Source organism: Prosopis cineraria, unplaced genomic scaffold, assembly GCF_029017545.1.
Source record: "Prosopis cineraria cultivar Desert tree isolate PC_DT_omini unplaced genomic scaffold, ASM2901754v1 PC185, whole genome shotgun sequence".
NCBI lineage: Eukaryota > Viridiplantae > Streptophyta > Magnoliopsida > Fabales > Fabaceae > Prosopis > Prosopis cineraria.
The window spans coordinates 28,880-49,630 of NW_026555512.1; the positions used below are offsets into that span (position 1 = coordinate 28,880).

General features: G+C 32.8%; 1 long non-coding RNA gene across 20 annotated transcripts; it reads right to left on the minus strand.

The window, feature by feature from the left end:
- Positions 1-11,825: 11,825 nt before the first annotated feature.
- On the minus strand, positions 11,826-19,927 carry LOC129295777 (uncharacterized). Of its 20 annotated transcripts, none has more exons than XR_008589632.1 (11): positions 19,481-19,926; positions 17,915-18,594; positions 17,708-17,786; positions 17,565-17,599; positions 16,496-17,293; positions 16,129-16,167; positions 15,854-15,951; positions 14,530-15,725; positions 13,569-14,424; positions 12,714-12,788; positions 11,826-12,030 (listed from the first exon to the last, which is right to left on the minus strand). It is a non-coding gene; the product is annotated as an uncharacterized LOC129295777 (long non-coding RNA). The 20 variants fall into 20 exon arrangements; XR_008589638.1 differs by having other exon boundaries at positions 13,569-13,635; positions 13,757-13,810; positions 14,170-14,424; positions 15,854-17,293; XR_008589637.1 differs by having other exon boundaries at positions 13,569-13,635; positions 13,714-13,810; positions 14,170-14,424; positions 15,854-17,293.
- Positions 19,928-20,751: the final 824 nt, after the last annotated feature.

Below are 20,751 nucleotides of genomic sequence, written 5' to 3' on the forward strand. Positions count from 1 at the left end.
CACTTTGTTATTATTCTTAGAAAAACAAGTTTATAGAAATATTAATGAAACTGAAACCTGAACTTGTTGATGACAATTATGACCTAGAATTAAAAGTGGTGCCTATGGAATAGCAACCAACGATATGAGTAAAACATCTAAAATTGTGTACATGTAATTATGTGTATATTTCCCAACTAAGTGCTGACAGATTTTACATTTTTTGTAGATCTGATTATAGAATGTATGTCATCTTTTGCCTCAAACAGTGGAATAATACTGCACGAGAGGAATGGGGTGGCCATACTATGCCTTTATTAACAATGGTAGGAACAAATGTTAAAGTTAAGATATAATTTTATGTGTGACAATTTACTGTCTTTTCAGTTGACTTTATCTGATTGTATAGGAACAACTGAGTGAAATGAGGAGTGAGGTATTGTATTGGCCAGTGAATCATCCACATAACAGAGTGGGCTCTCAAGTCATGACGTCCATTTCAAATGCTGGGTACACAGGATCCAAAAGGTTGAAATCATAGTATAGACAATTGTGATATGTAAATTACATCTTTATATAATTAAGTATTTTCCTGTGGTTTCATGTATATAATACAACAATTAATCCAAAAAAACTTTGGCTACATGTATAAGAAATTTAACAAACCATTCTTGATTTTTATTGACTCATGTTACTTTCAAAACCTATGTTCGACGCTTATCCTTACACAATAAATTTCCAAGTCATATTAGGCACTTTCAAAATTGATGTTAGGCTTTGTCCCAAGTTAGGTTAGGACATTTCTAAGTGAGTTTACTGGAACCCAACTTGTGCTATGTGAGTTTTCGTCAAAGAATACATTCCCAAGTCACGATAGAAACTTTCATAACATACGTTAGTTACTTTTCCAAGTTATGTTACAGAAATCTCAAGTGAGGTTGCTAGAACCCAACTTGTGCCAAGTGACTTATCCTTACACAAGAATTCCCAAGTCACGTTAAGCGCTTTCAAAACCAACATTCTGCTTTTTGCTAGTTAGGTTATAGAAATCCCAAGTGAGTTTACTAGAACTAAACTTGTGCCACTTGAGTTTTCATCTAAGAATACATTCCCAAGTCACGTTAGGAACTTTCACAACACACGTTACTTACTTTCCCAAGTTATGTTACAGAAATCCCAAGTGAGGTTGCTGGAACCTAAGTTGTGGCAAGACTTATTTTATACAATGAATTCTCAAGTCATATTAGACTCTTTCAAAACCTACGTTCAGCTTTTTCCCAAGTTAGGTTAGGATATTCCCAAGTGAGTTTGCTGGAACTGAACTTGTGGCAAGACTTATCCTTATACAATGAATTCCTAAGTCACTTTCGGCACGTTCACAACATAAGTTAATTACTTTTCTAAGGTAGGTTAGGGAATTCCCAAGTCAGATTGTTGGAACCTAATTTGTGGTAAGACTTACCCTTAACCAAAGATTTCCCAAGTGATGTTAAGAACTTTCACATTATACGTTAGCTATTGTTCCAACTTAGGTTAGGAATTTTTGGTAAGGTTACTGGATCCTGATTTCTGACAAGTATCTTCTGATGAACAATGATACCTAAGTGGGGTTTATTCATTTCACAATATATGGTAGGAATTTTTCTTAGTTCGAATATGAAATTCCCAATTAACATTACTGGATACCATTATTTGACAAGTCTCTTAAATGTCTGCAATAATATGGAAAAATTTAACCCCAACTGAGGTTATATATTGTCAGTAGTAACAATAGCAATATCTTTATGCTACGTTGGTGAATTTAGTAGTTTTATGTCATGATAGAATTTACACTGGTATATATTTAAAACTGAAATATGCATCAGCATTATATTACACTGATTTCAATACATGTACACCATATTTACATCCCTTTTTACACAAAAATATCTCATCTACTTAAATGGTACCTATGCAGTCTCTTACCAAAAAACAACGTAGACTGCAATCCTATTTACATAACTTCTCACCTCCACAAGTACAAAAAATATGAGTTTGGTGTCTATACAAAATATCATTCAACAGTAAAATGCACAAAATAAATAAAAACCATGTGCATTTCAATTTCAAACCAATTAATATGCATATGGTTTTCACCCCCTTTCAATCCTTACATTAGATTGAGATTCCTACATTTATTCTTAGTATGTCCAGGTTGATTACATCTTAAGCAATGATACACCTTTTTGTTCTGAAACTGTGATTCTTTTTACTTGGTGGGTGGCTGCCTGGGGATGTGCAGTTAATGATGGTTGCAAAAAGGTATTGTTTTCATAATCTTCATAATGTAGCTCGGTCAATTGAGGCATGTCAATAGTTTCCATCAGAATCATTGTGGAGTTATAGATTTTTCTTGTGCATGGATAGTGTAGCATTCTTCAACATATGAATATATATTACCATGAACTAATTTTATTGCTGCACATGCATGTGCACAAGGAATTACTATCATCTACCATTTTTGACAAGAGCATTTTCATAATGTTAGATTCACTCTCAAGTTATTGTTTCCTACCTTCACCAGTATCATATTTACACTATAATGTTCAACCACCATAGTTTCAGCCTCAATACATTCTCCCTCAACTTTGCTTCAACACAAGGTCCAACTTTGTTTGACCAATTCGTCATTTCTATCTTGTTGTTGTATAGCTTCCTCGTTAATTTTTCTTGGTGCTCATTTATCAATGCACATATATGATATTTTCTCTCTTTCATTAGCCAAGCATTGAAAGATTCAGTATGGTTTGTTATTATGTTATCCCATCTTTTGTATGAAAATCTTACTAAAGCGCAACGATCTATATCCCCATTTGTTTCTAACCATCTTGCCAACTATAGGGAGAAAACCATCAAATGACCCATAGCAACATGAAATTCTATTTCCAACCTTACATATGTAATATTATCCAATAATTTAAGTGCATCTTCCTTAGTCATCCCATCAATCCTTTACATGCCTCTATTAATTTTTGTAAATACGGAGTTGTAATTTTCTTTAACATGATGATAACAAAAAGCATGTCGATTACCATCAAATATTGCATGCACTATACCAATAATAACATTATGCCTGTCTGACACTATGGTCAATTGAACTTGGTGTGTGATCTCTCTTACATTTTCAAGAAACTAAGCCCAATTATCATGTTTCTCCACCTACTATTGCGTAAGCTAAAAGGAATAAGTCATTATTTGTATCAATTACAGAAGCTGCTAGCAAAGTCTCCTTATATGGACTACTTAAATGACTTTCATCAATAAACAAAATTGGACGAGCACCTTGGAGAAACCCTTTGATGTAGCATCCATATACAATAAAAAATATATCAAATCTGTAATTTGTCGAGGCAACCTACTTTGTAACTATGTCTGGGTCCGTTTCCTTTAATTTCTCACAAAGCCTTAGGATCAACATGTATGATTGTTGTGGAAGCCCATGTATTTCCTCCAATGCTCTATCTTTTCTCCTCAAAGCTTGCCGATACTTGAGGTTCAACCCATACTCTTTGTAGAGGTCTTGTCTAATCTCATTTGAAGTTTTCTTCACATTCCCCCTGACATTATCAATGATAATTGATGATGTCAATTTTGAGCTAGCCTTTTTCTTTAATAGGAGGTTGTCTTGAGCAAAATGCATGTTTTTGTTGTGAAATTTTTTCACACGCAATATAGAGGTTGTTTTCCTAAAAGCATAAGCTGATATCTTCCATTTACAACCATCAATATTGCATTTGACAATCATCTTCTCAAGGCTGTTTTTCACAAATATGTAACCAAACTTATGAGCAAGGCTGCATTTATATAGTGCTTTTCTAAATACAATTGCACCATTAAATGTCTAGCCAACACCCATAAATAAATCCTTCCACTTTACCGAATTAACCTCATGCAGTGGTGCAAGAGCATTTTGTGTTGAACATGGTAAAGAGGGTGATATACTTTCAAGCTCTTACCTATAAGGAGATCCTGGCAGTGACCATGGTAACAAATCCTCCATCCTACATTCACAATTACTCATAGGTCAATATAAATAGTGATTAAATTAATTAAAAACACCAATAACTAAAAACAACAACTTATTCCATCGAATAATCCATTGCTCCATGTATTTCATTATTATTTATCTCAACATACACATGTGCTGACTCATCATTATACTTTATTAAATATTGTATAAAATTCCCTAACAAAAGTTACATATCGTACATGCTAGCATATAAGTCCTGCCAAATTAACACTCCCATTAATATGAGAATATGAGTTTATACACACTAAATTAAGCTGAGACTCTAGATATTGCACAGCCTAATTTGGAAGAAAATGTAAACCTAATTAATGGGATTTTGAAATTTCCTGTAAGATTAGGATAAAACGGTGAAATAAAACTGATTTTGAAATAAACATTACAAAGTTTACTTAGGAGGTATGTTGATCTACCAATAATAAATATATAGCTAGACTATATATAAATTTAGTACAAATTCAATATTATTAGGTTGGAAATGGTATTGTAAGCAGAAACTATTAACATACGAATTAGCTGACTTTAAGGTACAGAGAAATAAATATTCTATCAAATAAATGATGATGTTAATGTGTTCATCACATGTAAAAGACTTTGATAATTGACGGTTTTTTTGTCAATATATGTAGAAGGGAACATTCAATTTAATGAGGAACCAATAGTAGCAGAAGTAGTTGATAATTTCATTCATTGCCGTCCAAGAATGAAAATGACGAAAAAAAGGAAAAGAACTACGAAATGTCTTTATAATGACCATGTACGATAAACAAAACCTGAGTAATATAAATCTAACACAGAAAACAGGTATCCAAAATGATCAAATATGTTGGTGAGTAATATTAGTGGCCATCCTCTTTCTTAATATCTTGTTCGCTCTAGTATTGTGTTGACCATCACCAGATAATTGTTGAGGCATGATATGACCTTCGGCATGTGCTTTCCTTTTCAGCAAATAACGGCTCTTGTTTTTGCTGCCTTGATTAGAGGACATGCACATTGTTCCAGGAGTAATGTCGTCGGTAGGGATATTGAAGGAGGAAGCTTTGGCAGGTGGAGCAGTACCGGGTAAACTGTTGGCACCTGAGCTACACTCAACGGGGGAGCCAGGATCCTGGGTCAGGAGGGGCAATGATAGAGTTAGGATCTTTGGTAAAAGAAAAACATTTCTATCTCTTTCAAATTAACTATTTCTCTTTTCTTCTTTTTTTTCTTTATTCCTTATCTATTAATTATAGATTTGTAACTGTAATGAGTTAACAAAAAAACATTCACCTAATTTACTCTTGAGTTTTGAATCTTCATTATTTATCATTACTTTTTTTTAACTAGTCCCTGAGTAATATTCAAAATAAGAAGCGAGTCTATTTAGTCAGATTAGATTTTTTTTTATTTTTTAAATAATTAATAAATAATATTGGTATTTAGGTATAGTGAAATTGTGGGCTAATATTCACAAGGTTAAGTTAAAAATTTAAATAAATCTAGGCTAAAGAAGTAAGATTGAAATGGTTTAAAGTTTACAATATAAAAATAAAGAGGTGCAAAGTATAATAAGTAAAAGGAGTAAATTATAAAATATAAAAATTTATACTTCCAAACATGTCTTTTTTTCCAAGTGAGGGGGGCAATTACATGTGGCTCCGCCACTGGCTACACTCATCGATGATCAACACCTATAAAGAAAATGATATTTAAAAACTCATACCTGAATTCAAATAAACTACATATTTACTGATTGACGCACTGTAAATAAAAGTGAATTTACCTGAACACCTGTAGCCTGGATCTTGTCCGAACACATGAAGTCTATTACACTAAGGCTTGAGTTGTTCCTTGAAGCATTAAATTTGGAGAATGACAATTTCATTATCAATTCCTTGCCTATGACTGACTCCAATTCATCGAGAAAAGTGAAAGAGAAATCATCCTGAACAGAAATAAGAACTACTGAATAATTAACTTAAATACAATGTCCAAAAACATAACATGGCACATATTCAAATGAACCACACACCTTATCTAGGTCCTTTGCTAATTCAGCAAAGCATGAACCTAATAATTCAGTGGCCAGTGTATCAAAGAACACAACGGAAGTGAATCCTGTGTCATCTCCAACTTGATAGTGTACCTTAACCCTGGATTTAAAAGAATAAAAATGCCAAACAAAATCTTTGGATGAGCATTAACGAAGTGAAACCGACAAATTAAAAATTTGTAAGAAATACAACCTCCAAGGTGCACTGTCAATATTTTTTTTGCATTTATCACAATAGATAGATTCATCATTAAAAGATGGTTTTGCTGGACATATTGAACAACTGCGGTAACACCACCCATATGATGTCTCCAGCTTGATTACTTTGGCTTTGATTGTGACATTTTGTGGCTGCCCATTTAAAAAAACAATATTTAAATTAAATTTATGAAATTGCTTCTTAGAATATGTCAATGTGAGAAACCTTGGTTTGTATTGACATGATTAACATGCCTCAACAATATTCAGCAATTTTGAGACAGGTACTATATCTTTATCATCAAGCAAACGACGCTTTAACAGGTCGAAGTTTTGGGGCTCAATGAATTGTTTAGATTTAAGGGATGATAATGCTGGAGAATTCTCAAAATTGAGAGACATAAACATACACAATGAATTTAGCCTTACCCGATATGCAGGACATTTTAGACCAAACCTTTGCTGAAAATGTAAGGATAATTAACCTCGCTAGTAATTCCTTGAGCTTAGGGATATCTGGGTTGAAAGAAATTCTAGTTGCAGCTCATGAATTGGTCAGCTCAGGGATACCTATGAAGTGAATAAGATGTCATATGCATAGGTTAATGAGGAAACATGCTATGTTTTAACACATTGAACGTAACATTTGGAAATGCGACGAGTGTAAGCCATGCATTATTTTCCATGCATCTGTACTTCTGATAACCAAGAATAAATTATATTTAACTTTTTAGCGACATGAAAATAAGAACAAAGAAAATATAAAGCCAAAGTAGAAGGCTAAATGAAAGTGTTTTTTAAAAAAAGGTGCTGGGTTGATTTTGTTTTTTCGAAACCTACTTGATGGTAATTACTCATGTATAAAATTCTCATATGTCACATATACATGAAAGACAACATTGATCCTTAATGAGGGTATCAATGCCTGCATGTAAAAAAAGAATACCATAGGATCTCAATGTCAAAAATGTAACTTTTACTTGGAAATGGGGGGACAAGAAACTTTGGTTTATATGACACATTCAATCTCGGTACCAGTGTTGGGGTCCAATAAAAAAAAATGGATCTGTAGGGAATGAAAAAAGAAAACAAAATGAAATTCTCAGTCACTACGGTGGTTGTGATTAAAAATAGTAAAACAAATTGACAATTATGGTCATACTATAAAAAGGGAATGACCAAAACTATCTAATTTCACACAGAGGGATAAAACCAAAAAAAAAATGGTGAGAAAGTTTGATCCAAAATGATAAACTGTTACTAATATCAAGAAAGGAAATTACCTGCACATTTTTCCACAGTTTTTATTTACTTAGTAAATGGAGCCTACCTCTGAGATTATTAGCGTTCTAATAGACAGGCTAAGACTATTGTGCTTGGCTATTGTCCAGTGGCAATCTGTGTTAAGCCCGTGGGCATTGATTAATGGAACACTCAAAATGATTACGTTAATAGAGTGGTTATTAATAAAACAAAAATTATGAAGGCAAAATTAACCTTCAGAAACTTTGACACGTGCTAGATTGACCACAACAATAATAGGAACCTCCAAATGTGGCCCATAACTTTCTCTAGAATCATTAGCACATTCTCCCCATAAAATGCAATCTATGTTGTTGTCACTGTGAAAAATGAGAAAGATTGAAGAACAATTAATTATATGATATTTGAGAGGAAAGATCAAATAGGATAAACATACTATTGATCAACTATTCCAAACTGTAGTTTCTAATATGCAAAACCATTGCTGTTGAATTGGCTAAGCGCACCAAAATATTTGACATAACCTGCAATGTCTGTGGCAGAAGCAAGCATTCGTTAGAAATCATCAATTAAGTTGATGACACTGAAACGATGACACAATAGTTTGCAAACAATTACTGAATGTTAAAATTTGGAGGTAGGAGTTTCCAAACCTATGAGCTGATTCGATGACTCCTTTTTCTGTAAAACTTCTGTTAATGGGGTGAAGGTTGCAGGTGAAACTGGGATGTTCATAGAGCATGGTTTGATTGCTATCCTCAAGTGGAAGCTTAAAGTATATCTGTGGGTCGCAGCATGATATTGCAGAGTATTTTCAGAAACCACGAAGTTTGCAAATTGATAACAATTTCCCTCGATAAGCATAGTGTCAAACTTTCGGACAAGCGCATTAAACAGTATAGTAGCTTGAATTGTACTGCCCTAAACAAAAGAAATACATAAGTTGGTAAATTTATTAGAGTGACAACGACAACATATAAAAGATAAATAATCAAAATATATGCTTTGACCTTTTCATCAATGAAGACCATGCTAATACCAAAGGGATCATGAGGTGGTTTACTTTTAGTAAGGTACCACTTGTAAAGTACTTTAACTCTGATTTTCCATGTTTCCTTGCTCGAGTCGATGTCATTAATCATATCATAAGAAATTTGCTTCATTTTTTACAATCGTGCCTGGAATCTGTCGATACATATGACGCTCCTCAAAAATTTATTTTAATAGAAGGATAGAAAACATAGTAAAAAGAAACTATAAATTATAATAAAAGATGCAACATAAAATCCACACACAAATCCTCAATGGAAAAGGAAGCAAATTATATCTGGAATAATTAAAAACTTGCGGCACAGGTATATTAGTAAGATTGAATGACGTCGGAGAAAATGTCAGAGATACAAGGATTGGAATCAAACATCAATAGATAAGCAACGAAAAGGGTAGTCAAACAGGAAAATGCTAAAGAATAAATAAGAAAAAATTCATTTCAAATCAAAAGGACCAAATTCAATTTAAGAATGCGTTTTCCGGTATCATGATGTCATCTCGCACTGTTACATTGTGTATAAGTTTAAAAAATATTATTGGCCTTATTTTTGGGCCATGGACACAATTTACTTCTTGAAGATAAACACAGGGAGATGGTTGTTGGAAAACATACACGCACACAAGTCTGAAACCTAAAAACTTTGTCCAATAATTCTTAAGAACCACAGAATTATTATGACAATAATAAACACTGAACGTCGCGGAAGAATAAAATAAGGAAGAGATAACCTGTTTAATTGAAAGAGGGACCAGTGGTTAATACCTACTTAGACCTGGGAAATTACATGCAGATATGAGGTTATAGGGAAAGGTTGAAGAAACATACTTATTTATACACATGAGACAATGCTTATTCTGTTGGAAAATGGGAGAGAATAATTTGTTCGAGAACCTTCTCAAAGGACCTAGATAAATTATAAATGTAACTATATTTCTATAGACTTTTAACTTATATTTATGAAGCTACTATACGCTTCGAGAATATTCTAAAAGGATCGAGAGATGTCCAGTAAGCTACTTTACATCAAGAAAATGAAAGAACTGACAGTTCCTGCAGCGATTGAGTATCAAATGGATAAATTAGTTAGAGAAGTGAAAATAGTAATGTGGTTTAGTTAGGTAATGAGTCATTTTCTACCGCAAAAAAATAATATTTGGTTTTAGTTAACACTTCTATTTGGTATAACACCGCTACTTTAGTTACAAGAAAACAGTTTTTCAGGAAGAACTTTGTGTCCGTGCTATTCTCAGTTCTCTAATTAAATTGTCCTGATAATTACGATATGAGATATTTGTTATGTAGTATGAGAAGAAAACAAAAAAAAAAATTAATTATTCACCCACTGGGTCTACCTCAAACATTGAATGCAACAAAGGAAAAAATAAAGTTTATATTAAAACAATACATGAGGAAAAACTTAGGAATATACAGATAAAGTTAGAAAGGGAAAGTCTGCAAATGCTTAGTTGGACTAAGCATATGATTGCCATTCTGTTTACATATATCAGTTGAAAATAGAGTGGCCAAAGAATATAAACCTAAACATACAAGCCTTGAAAGGACATCATGGAGTTGGTTGCTCATCCATATCTGTATTTTCCATAGATATACCAAAATAGAGGAAGACAAAAAATGGAGTGAGAAGATGTCAGCAGAAAGATTAATCCATAAAAAATAAAAAATAGATGGATCGAAGGTGTACCTACTAAAAATCATCCACCGATTAAGTTTATCTTTCACTAGGATAAACAATTGACCTAGCGAATTTAGAATAATCGCAGAGGGCAGGAGTAAAAGTTGACACAAAAAGAGGTATCTTGCAGGCCCGACAAATTGCTAGTCTGAAAAAAAACCCACATTTTGGTTTTTTGGATTAAATATATGTGCGTCCTAAATAAAATATTCACACCGCAATTAACACAAAATGAAATATTATAAATGATTTAAAAGGCAGAAATAAAAAAATTAATAATTTTGATTGTTGAATAATTAAAAAAAGGAGAAGGAAAACTTTTTTTTAATGCCTTTTACTGTGGAGTTGAATAGCGAACTGAAAATGTTCAATTTTGTTTGTGAAGAGATTGAAAGCATCCGTTAAACTACTTACATAATTTTGCAAGTACAAGAATATAAAGTAGTCTGCACTTTTGCCAAGAAACAATCCAAACGATGTTTCCACCAGGTTTTAAATTACCTAATATATTTCTTGAAAATATTCACTAATTACCTGTTTGGATTAAAATTGGGCGTAATATATTTAAAAAAATCAAGTGATAAATTTTACTCACATTTGATTATATGACAAGGTAATAAATTCGTATACCATTGTCAAAACATTTATTTTAATAGCATTGAAAATGTTTAGATAATTTTTTTGAAAATAATTTTAATTGTATAAATCAGTACAAAGCTCTATATAATTATGTTCATTCAACTGGGAAACACAAAAAATACAAGACTAAACTTTATAAAACACTACAAAGGACATTGGGAAACACTAAAAATTAGAAGACATTATTTTGTCAACTGAATAAAGTATTATCAATTCATTCAGTTGGCATGCGATAAAAGCATTCGTCGGTTTTATAATAGCCATTACATAAAAAAATAAAAGGGGTAATTCAAATTATCAACGAATTAAATACATTGCATTGCTTCAATTTCTAATTTCATAAAGAATGTATCCAAGCAACGTTGTCGTTTCCCAAATTGCGAAGAATTGATGTATAATTCATTAATATACAACTAAGTTAACGTAAAATTTCACATAATAAAAAATGAATTTGCTACAACCTACCGCTCTATATGCCTCAAAAGCTAATACATTTCTAAAAAAAAAATCACATATAAATATAGGTTATTAAATCTATTTTACACCCTAACAATGTCTCACTAAAAAAAAAATCTTTTGTAAATTTTATGCATTTATTATTCCAATGATATTAAAATTTATAAAAGATAGAATAAATGGTTGTGGCTAATTGGGACAAAGCATAATTAATGAAATTTATTTTATCACATATTCTCATATATATCTACATTAATTATTTTTTTCCAGTGAGTCATAATGTACAATGAAGAGAGCACTGTAAATTATTATTCTGATACCCAACACATATATAAAACTTTTAGATTGAGAGGTAATATGAGGTGGTAGATTTTAACTGCATAAAGAGCCAATACACGCACACTATGGTGTTAATACATTGACCACAAAATAGCCACTAATGATAGTGGGAAAAAAATTTAGAATAAATAATCCAATAGTAATAACTGACACAAGTTACAGATATCTCCTTCACTGAGAAAAAATAACACGAGAAATTGAACGTCATTAATTTGATAGAAACCTAAAGCAACAGTAATGGGAAAAAAAATGACGGTACAGCCTGCCATTCCTTCTATCATCCTTGGCGTCCGATTAGCACAATATTGAATCTAACATGGAAAAGCACTATACAAAATTGGTAAAAAAAAAATTAAAATGTTATAAGCCAACAATATTACAAATACTGGGGAATGGTTTTCCAGGCTCCCCATGAGGATCAATAGATATGAACACTATGCAATTATAGAAAGTTTCCAACTGAATAGAAGGCCTTTTGTAACATACAAATGAGGGAAAAAATCAGAAAGAAAGAAATAAAGTGTAAAGAATGGTTATTTAAAATTTAAGGCAATAACAAATTTGAAATCCGACAGAATTCTATGTAAAATCTGAACGGGGATATTAAATCAGGCAAGGAACGGGGGACATGAAGAGGAATCGAAGCAATGCAGCCTACAAGATGAGCTAAAAAGACAGGCATTACAAAAAAAAAAATGCTATTGGTTAATATTAATACTATTGAAAAATGAGGCAGTTAAAAAATGATATTTTAAGACGAAAGCATATCATCTACATAAAAAAATAAGGAAATTTTCGCATACCTGATAAAAATAGGCATTATTTATATAATTTATGAGAATTAAACCTACAACATTAGAATTCACATTAAAAATTGGCTCACATAGTGACATTTAGTGATTATGACACAAGAAATTAATCCTATAACACCACAATCAATATAAAACATTGCAAGTGAAAAATAAACAATATGGATTGATTAACTTAATCATACCTCTCGCACCACAATGTAATCCTCGCTCACGATGGTGCATGTCAACTACATCACAGGGATATTGTCAAAAACTTCCTGGAAGACAACATTTGAGATATGTTGGATGATGTATGTCGTCATTATGTATCAATATCCTCAACCCATGCCTAAATTTCACCCTCAATAAAGCAATACAACTGACCATGAGTAAACACTGATTTGGGTAAAAAAAAAAAACCCACATGGTTGAAAGACTGTCCCTAGATCTTAGTTATAGTCATTGCAAAAGAATGAGCAAGGGAAATTGTCCTTTTTATTCAACTTAAAAGCAACCTCGAGTCAGAAGAAGTCATGTCCATTCTATGAATCAATGCTTTCTGATTAACACAAGATCCATTTAAAATGAGTGCCTCAATCACCTTGCTACCAATCCTCTGAATTGTCAATCGAGTTCCATTACACAACCCTATTGACTGATTAACATTTCGAATAAGCAAAACAGGCATTCCTATCTTTAATGACAACCTATGAGGAGGCAACCCAGAACATTTGATGATGTTGAGCAATTCAGGTGTATAAATATCATCAAATGAATCATTCTCATAGGATGACAATGCATTGAAATCAGAGCTAAAAAAGTCCACTTGTTCCCTAGGGAAAATAGAACAAATATAGTGATTTATTCTATTGACAACATCAATTGTAGGAGAGAAATAGCTCTAGATGTAAAAAAAACAGGAGAATCTCTCCACCTTCCTTAATGTCATGAAAAATATCATCAACCATCGCCTTGATCGGATCAATATAATTTTGTAATCAAAAACTCATCTGGCATCTTAACATCAACATAACCATCACGGGGCTGGTTGATTTTACCTTCACCTACATCAAGTAACCATTTGGAAAATTCTTCTAAATCTTCTTGATCTTGGTGTCTAACAGCCTGCAACCTTAGATTTTTAGTAAGAGTAAACACCTTGCAATATTGCCATAAATATGAATGATTACTGGTTGCATTTACCATATCAGCCCTATCCCCTCTAGTGATAACTGGTAAGATTTACCTGAAGTTACCACCCATAATGACACACTTCCCTCCAAATGGAAAAAATTGATTCCTGTCAGAATCAATCCTCATTAAATCTCTAAAAGATCTATCTACAGCTTTGATACAAAATTGATGAATCATAGGTGCTTTATCCCAAATTTTAAGTTTGGCCTTACGAATCAACATAGCCAAAGGTGAATTCTATTTAATGCTACAAGTAGAATCTTCATTAATATCAATGGGAATAGAAAATCTAGAATGAGCTATTCAGCCATTTGGAAGTAATGTCGATGCAATGCCACTAGAAGCAACACTCAAAACTATTTCACTTAAGATTTCAAAAAAGTGCTCAAACAATTCCACAAATATGTTTTCCTAGTACCTCCAAAATCATAAACAAAAAAAAATTTGAATTTGTGTTGGACATACTTTCTATAAGACGACGGAAAATATAATGCTATCCTGCCGTCAACTTGGAAATTAATTCAGTGGCCTGTACAAAAAGAGAATCCCTATCAACATTCAATTTCCTCCAATATCAAAGAGTTGAATAAGTAAGAGGGTTCACTATCAGAAGGACTGAAAACTCAGGGTAATCATGTAATGATTTGCCATTGTTCCTCAGGAAATTGTTGATAACTTTCAATGCATCATTTTCTTTCTCTAAAGGTGAGAATTTAATGCCTTCAGGAAAAAAAGAAACAAAATTCCATGTTAAAGAATAAACAAAAATCAAAATGCATTTTAGAATAGTAAAGAAGTTGCCAATAAAGTAAAAGGAATACATACCAGACAAGTTTTCATTCGCCTTCGGGATGTAGAGCATGTCATTACACATGAAAAATTTTGTTCGATCCCAGACAAAGTTTGAGACAAAAGCATTTGAGCAAAAAATCTACACAAACCCACTGCAAAAACCCAATGGGAAACCTCCTGGATAGCAGCAATAAATTCATGATCATCGTCTAATAATCCCATTGCAAAACATACTAACCTATAAGTAGGATGAACAACATTGTTAACTGTTCAAAGATCTTCATAAGAAGAAGTTCCTTTGATCTTGTTAAGCATAACTCGCATAAAATACAATTCACCTGTACTAGGATGAACATGAGTCAGTCGACCAATCTTAATTCCTCTCTCACGTGGCTTCCAGAAATGATCTTTTTTATTGTAAACAAATTTAGAAGGAAATTCAACATATGTCAAATCATGTCCATCTATATTATCAGCATTATACTTTATCCAAAAAAGGAACAATGATTGGCCAATAGTTGGGCTTTCCAAAATAGAGCTGAGCTTGGAGAAGTCAGAATAGAAAACTGGTTGCTCATCAGGTAAGTAGAATCTCAACCTCTCAATAGAAGGATACTTGTACTGGACATTGAAACCAAATATACACCAAGCTTCCTTACAAGACGAGATATAACGACAATCACAGTATTGCTTAATCTCATCATGGAAATCTTCTTTACTATTACTTCTATTCCCTTGGTAAAAAGAAGAAATTACTCTGTCATTGCCTTTACCGACATACTTGAAAAGGTACTTAACTGAGTTAGTCTGATTCATCTTTTCCAAATTTAAATGACATTGGAATTTGAGCAAAGGTAAGGATTATATGGAATGACAAACTAATTATCAAAAAGGACTCCTTTCTTCAAAATTGTTAAAACCACCATCTCTTCTTCTGTATGTAGGATACCCTTCCTTATCAACAATCGTGGCAGAATGAAACTTCCTTGGGTAATATTTACAACACTTGCCATCTCTCATACAAGGAGCCTTATCATTAGAAAGGCCACAAGGTCCATGCAGCATATGGTTTTTCACAAGATCATGTAAAACCAGGTCCTTTGAAGGATTAGGAATCTCGACAGAAATCACTCTATCAACTGCCTTTTATAACTTGTCTTTTTTGGCAAGCTGGAGTATGATATGAGCATGAGGCAAGCCTCTTTTCTGAAACTCAATGGTGAACACAACTGGCAACAAATAGGAAAAGAAATTTATTAATACTAATACCAAAACAAAAATCCAGAACTAAAGTATGAGAATGCAAAAATCAATCAATTCAAAATGAAACTTGGAGTTGAACAAAAAACAAACCAACCTCAACAACCCCAAAAACTTGCTCATCCTTTATCACATCAAGTAAAGTTTGCAATTTCAAATGAAAGATTCTTGTGATGTAATCAGGTCTGTAAGACACTGTGCATAGAGAATATTCACAAACTCACTTCAATTCAAGCCAAGCAGGGTTACATATAAAAGTTAGAAATAAATCTGAATGACCTCTAGCTCGTACAATAGCCATAGCATCTTGGTAATTTTCAAGTAAATATCTAGGGCCACCAATAAATGAGGATGACAAGACTATGTGCTTACCAATGGAAACGGCACAATCCTCACCCTTCAAAATAGCATCTGTCAATGACTTATACTTATCAACACGTAATTTAGCTTGGTTTGATCGAATAAATCAAAGTCAATCAGCCTCAATCATTGTATAACCATCAACAACAAATTACTGGAATAATTTCCCAGAATGGAGTAGAGTAGAACATTCATTATATCTACTTATGAAGCGGTACGAAAAAAATTCTTGAACAGAAACCTTTTGTCAACTGCACAGACTCAAATTGATGCTTGTGTTTGATATTAGATTCATATCCTCTAGTACCAAATGGAAACAAAATAGGGTATTGAAGAGGCAAATACGATTAATAAAGGTCATAGATTCTCCTTAACTCACCCAACTATTTGTTGACAATAATGTCCCTAGGGTGGTAAGAATGGTTGAAATCTCCGACAACAAGAGTAGCAACATCAGAAGTCACAGGCAAATCGTAATTCCTCCAACGACTTAAGCATTCACTAAGTAACTGTATTTTAATATCATCTTCATAATTGTTTATAAGAATTGTTGAGGCCGATTTGTATAATTGTACCAAAATATTAACATTGTCGAACAAATGCATTAATTTCGTCATAATATCGGGATCTAGATGGCTTTCTTTGTTCCGCCCCCTACAAAAGTAAACAAATAACAAAAATTCACAAAAGGAAACCAAGGAAAGAATTTTTCAATGAAATCTTTCTAAAAAAAGTCACAACCTCACCACAAATATTCAATTATCGATCTCATTATCAGTGTCAAACACATAAAGCTAGGAGTAAACAAGAGTGGTCCTACTTTCAGGTAAAAGACTCCCGATATGATGATAATTTTGACCACCTATTATGAATGAATAAGGACCACATCCATCGTGAATTTTTACCTAGCCTCCCATGAAAGTAAAAGAGAACATATTGTTATAAGATCTAATGTTCTTCATAAAATTTTAAGAATCACTTGCACCAAAATCAAAAAACAAATGCTTCAAGTACACTGGTGGCGATAGTTGTGGTGGCAACTTTATTTTTCCTTCCACACAACAGAGTGAAAATCGGAATGGTTCAATAAATGGTCCATGCTTAATTCTTTCATTGTACCACACCAAGGCTCTACAGTGACCACAAGCAAACACTGGATCTCCTTCATCATTATACCCTACACATTAATTTAACTAACACAACATTAGCATAAGTATGTAAAAACAAAGGTATCGCAAGGAAAACATCATAAAAAAGAGCACAACCATCCTATTCCCACATCAAAAGTTGATATTATTATCTTGCATGCAATGCTCAGATATATGAGTCCGATCATTGACGACTCGCAATCTTAAAGACTCGCACCATGAGTAAGTATTGAAGTAAAAATAAATACTAAAACAAATAATAAATCCTCTACTAATGAAAAAATTAAGTAAAATTATAACCTTCATAGGATTGAGCTTTATCCACAACAACATTCCTACACAGGAACAAGGGATCAATCAATGGCATAGTCAACAAAATTAGGTAAATTTAAAAAAAAAAAAAAGAAACACACACATACAACAAGAAATTAAAGAAACACAACCTTGATTCAGCATGCACGATGCAGGAGTCTCGAGTGACACTGGACCCAAATTTAGTGTTATTTGGATGCGCAGACAAAGCTAAAACAGATCCCAACATCAGTAATTTATTCTGTCTTTTAGTAGGATGAGCTATAAGAAGAAGACATGTCACTGTATGTAATTAATAACAACACCAATATACAAGAAAACTATTAAAGATTATGCACCTGACAACTTATGATAATCATCCAACTGTTCTCGTCCATGACTAACTTTTCTTTTCCTAAACAAAAAAACTTTAACAATCATAAATTTTTACCGAATACTTGAAACAATATTAACCAACCTGTTACATTAAAAATAAAACTACACAAAGCAAAAATAATAGTACCAACCTTAACCGGAACAGAGGAGTATGATTAAGCGATGTATCCTGTCTCATACCTTCATGCTCAATATATGGATTGTCCAACATTCCTAACATGCTCGACGAAAAAAAAAAAGGAAAAACCAAAATATGTTTCCATATAAAGGAACATCCTATGTCTTATTCTCCACACCAAGAGATATATGCTCTTAAAAAAAGAGAAGGAAGCATCAAAAAAGGACACACAAAACAAAAACAAAAACAAAAAAGAACTTCCAAACCCGTAGATAAACGCTTAGCAAAATCAAAAGACCATATATTAAATTTAAAGAAACCAATTCCGATACAACGATAGTTGTAATCTATGTTTGGCCCGAACCAAAAGAATTGAACAAAGGTCCATGAAATTGAAGACACATCTCAGCTAAAATGCCACGATTAGATTAATGACTATAGGGAAATAAAGATGACAAACCTTCCTGAAAGGATTGGCAGTTACCTAGATGTGGAATTAAAGGCACTCCTTCAAGATCTGCTGGTCTGGGTGAGGCCCCATGAAAAAAAAAAAAATTCTCAACATTATTCATAATCCACCTTAAAGTATGAAAGAACAGTTCAAACAATAAATCATGAAAAATGAATGAAACCCCAAAGAGAAAGATGAATTTGAAGTAAAAAGGTAAGAAACGAAATCAGTGGAACTCATGGTTGGGTTTGTACTTTGCGAATGTGATGATTTTTGTGGACACCACTAATTAGATTCATTGATAAAGTAACTCATAATTATCATCAGTAATTTTTTATTTTTATTTTTTTTTTTTTGGCCTAGAGGACATGGAAAACATGATAAAAGTAAAATGTTACTATCATGTATCACAATTGATTTGACTGCATATAATTCTATTGGCAAGCATAACTTAATGTCAACAAGTGAAATTGACCCAATTGTATTGCCGATAAATATGTCACTGGCATAAAATTAATTTCATAAATAAAGAAACCATGAATTAGTAAATAAATTGATGGCCAAGAAACCAAAAACTCTATGCAAGTAAATCCTCTCTAACATACGTATAAAGAATATAAAAAAAACCCTCCCAACCACAATAAAATCAATTAAGGTTGCATAAAACAATAACAAAAGAACTCACAATGAAATAATTTATGCCCCAATAATTAAAAAAAATAATTGCGCGTCAGGAAATATAATGGAGGACTGCATCGATTACATTGTTAGACTCCCCTTTGATATATGACTCATAACAATTTGCACCAAAAAAAAGTTTCCATCAAAAAAGAAAGAGTGATTAAAATATTAAACAATAAAGAATAACAGTAAAAAAACAGGGAAAGAACACACAAATATAAAGGCTTTCATATGATAAATTCAATAAACCTCTACATCTAAATTTCCCACGTGACTCACCAAAAAATAGCGCACAAAATTCGCTGTTGAACTCGCCCACAGAACTCAGCCGGTGAGACAAACTCTGTCTAAGGTCAGACATGTGATCTGCCAAATGTCTCTCTCAAGCTCTCATATATATAATGCGCCATCTCTCTTAACGTCGAGCAGAGATAGAGAAACAATGCACCCGTAGCAAGAAGCTATGGAGTTTAGAGATGTTAAAGGCAGATGAAAAGGATACAAAGAGAATGAGGTTACGACAGATGAAGGGAAGACAACGAAAATGCGGCGAGGAGGCAATGGAGACGAAGTCGAAGAGAAGAACAACTAGATAAGAAGTGAAGACAAATAGCCGATACAACGCCATGGAAATAATGGATATTCTGCGCTGGCAATGGCACAAAGGATGAGAGAGGAAGAGGACAAGGAACTATTACGAGGGCTGGAATGAACTAGAAGGCAAGAGAGAAGATGACATTTTTTCTTAACCATAGCAAACACAAAGGAAAAAAAAAAGGGACCCACATAATAAGGGGTTTTAAGAATAAACACTGAAATAAACTCAGCTAATAAGGGCCCTTGAACAGAAAACGATGAACATAAACAACACAAGATTTTAAACGATATCCGTGCATTTGAGTAGTAGTTTCCACGATCAAGAGAACTGATAATAATAACCTGTCTATTAACGATATCAGTAAACCTCAGGAAGACCAAATTTATAAATTTAGTCAAAAACTAATTTATAATTAATTTTGAAAGCGTGCTGTTTTAATATCAAGACGTGTGTTGATTCCAATTGATTTTATTGACTCAAGTTAATTAAATTTCTCACCCCAAATAAAAAAATTTAAATTGATTTTATAAATTACCAAGAAGAAACACTCTCTAGTCCTGGCAACTATCGCCCAAGCACTACCCTGTAGCATAAATTATAGGACACTCTCAAATAAAATTACACATACTATTAAATCCCACTAAACACACAAAATGTTTTAAAACCAAAAACATAGACTTTCAAAAAATTCCCTTTAACCCTCAACCTTCACTTACCATGTTATTAAAACTACAATTACATGTTTTACAAACCTATTACAACCTGAAATGAATAAGAGCAAGATGGTTGAATTCCTTAGAGTTAAATTGACACTGCAAAATCCAATTTGCATAGTCAATGAAAAATGGCGAGACATTTTGAAGAATTTAACTCCAAGTATAAAAAAAAAATTCAATTTAATATGAGAGCAACCAGATGATCCGAAAATGGCGAAGGACATCGTGAGTACAAA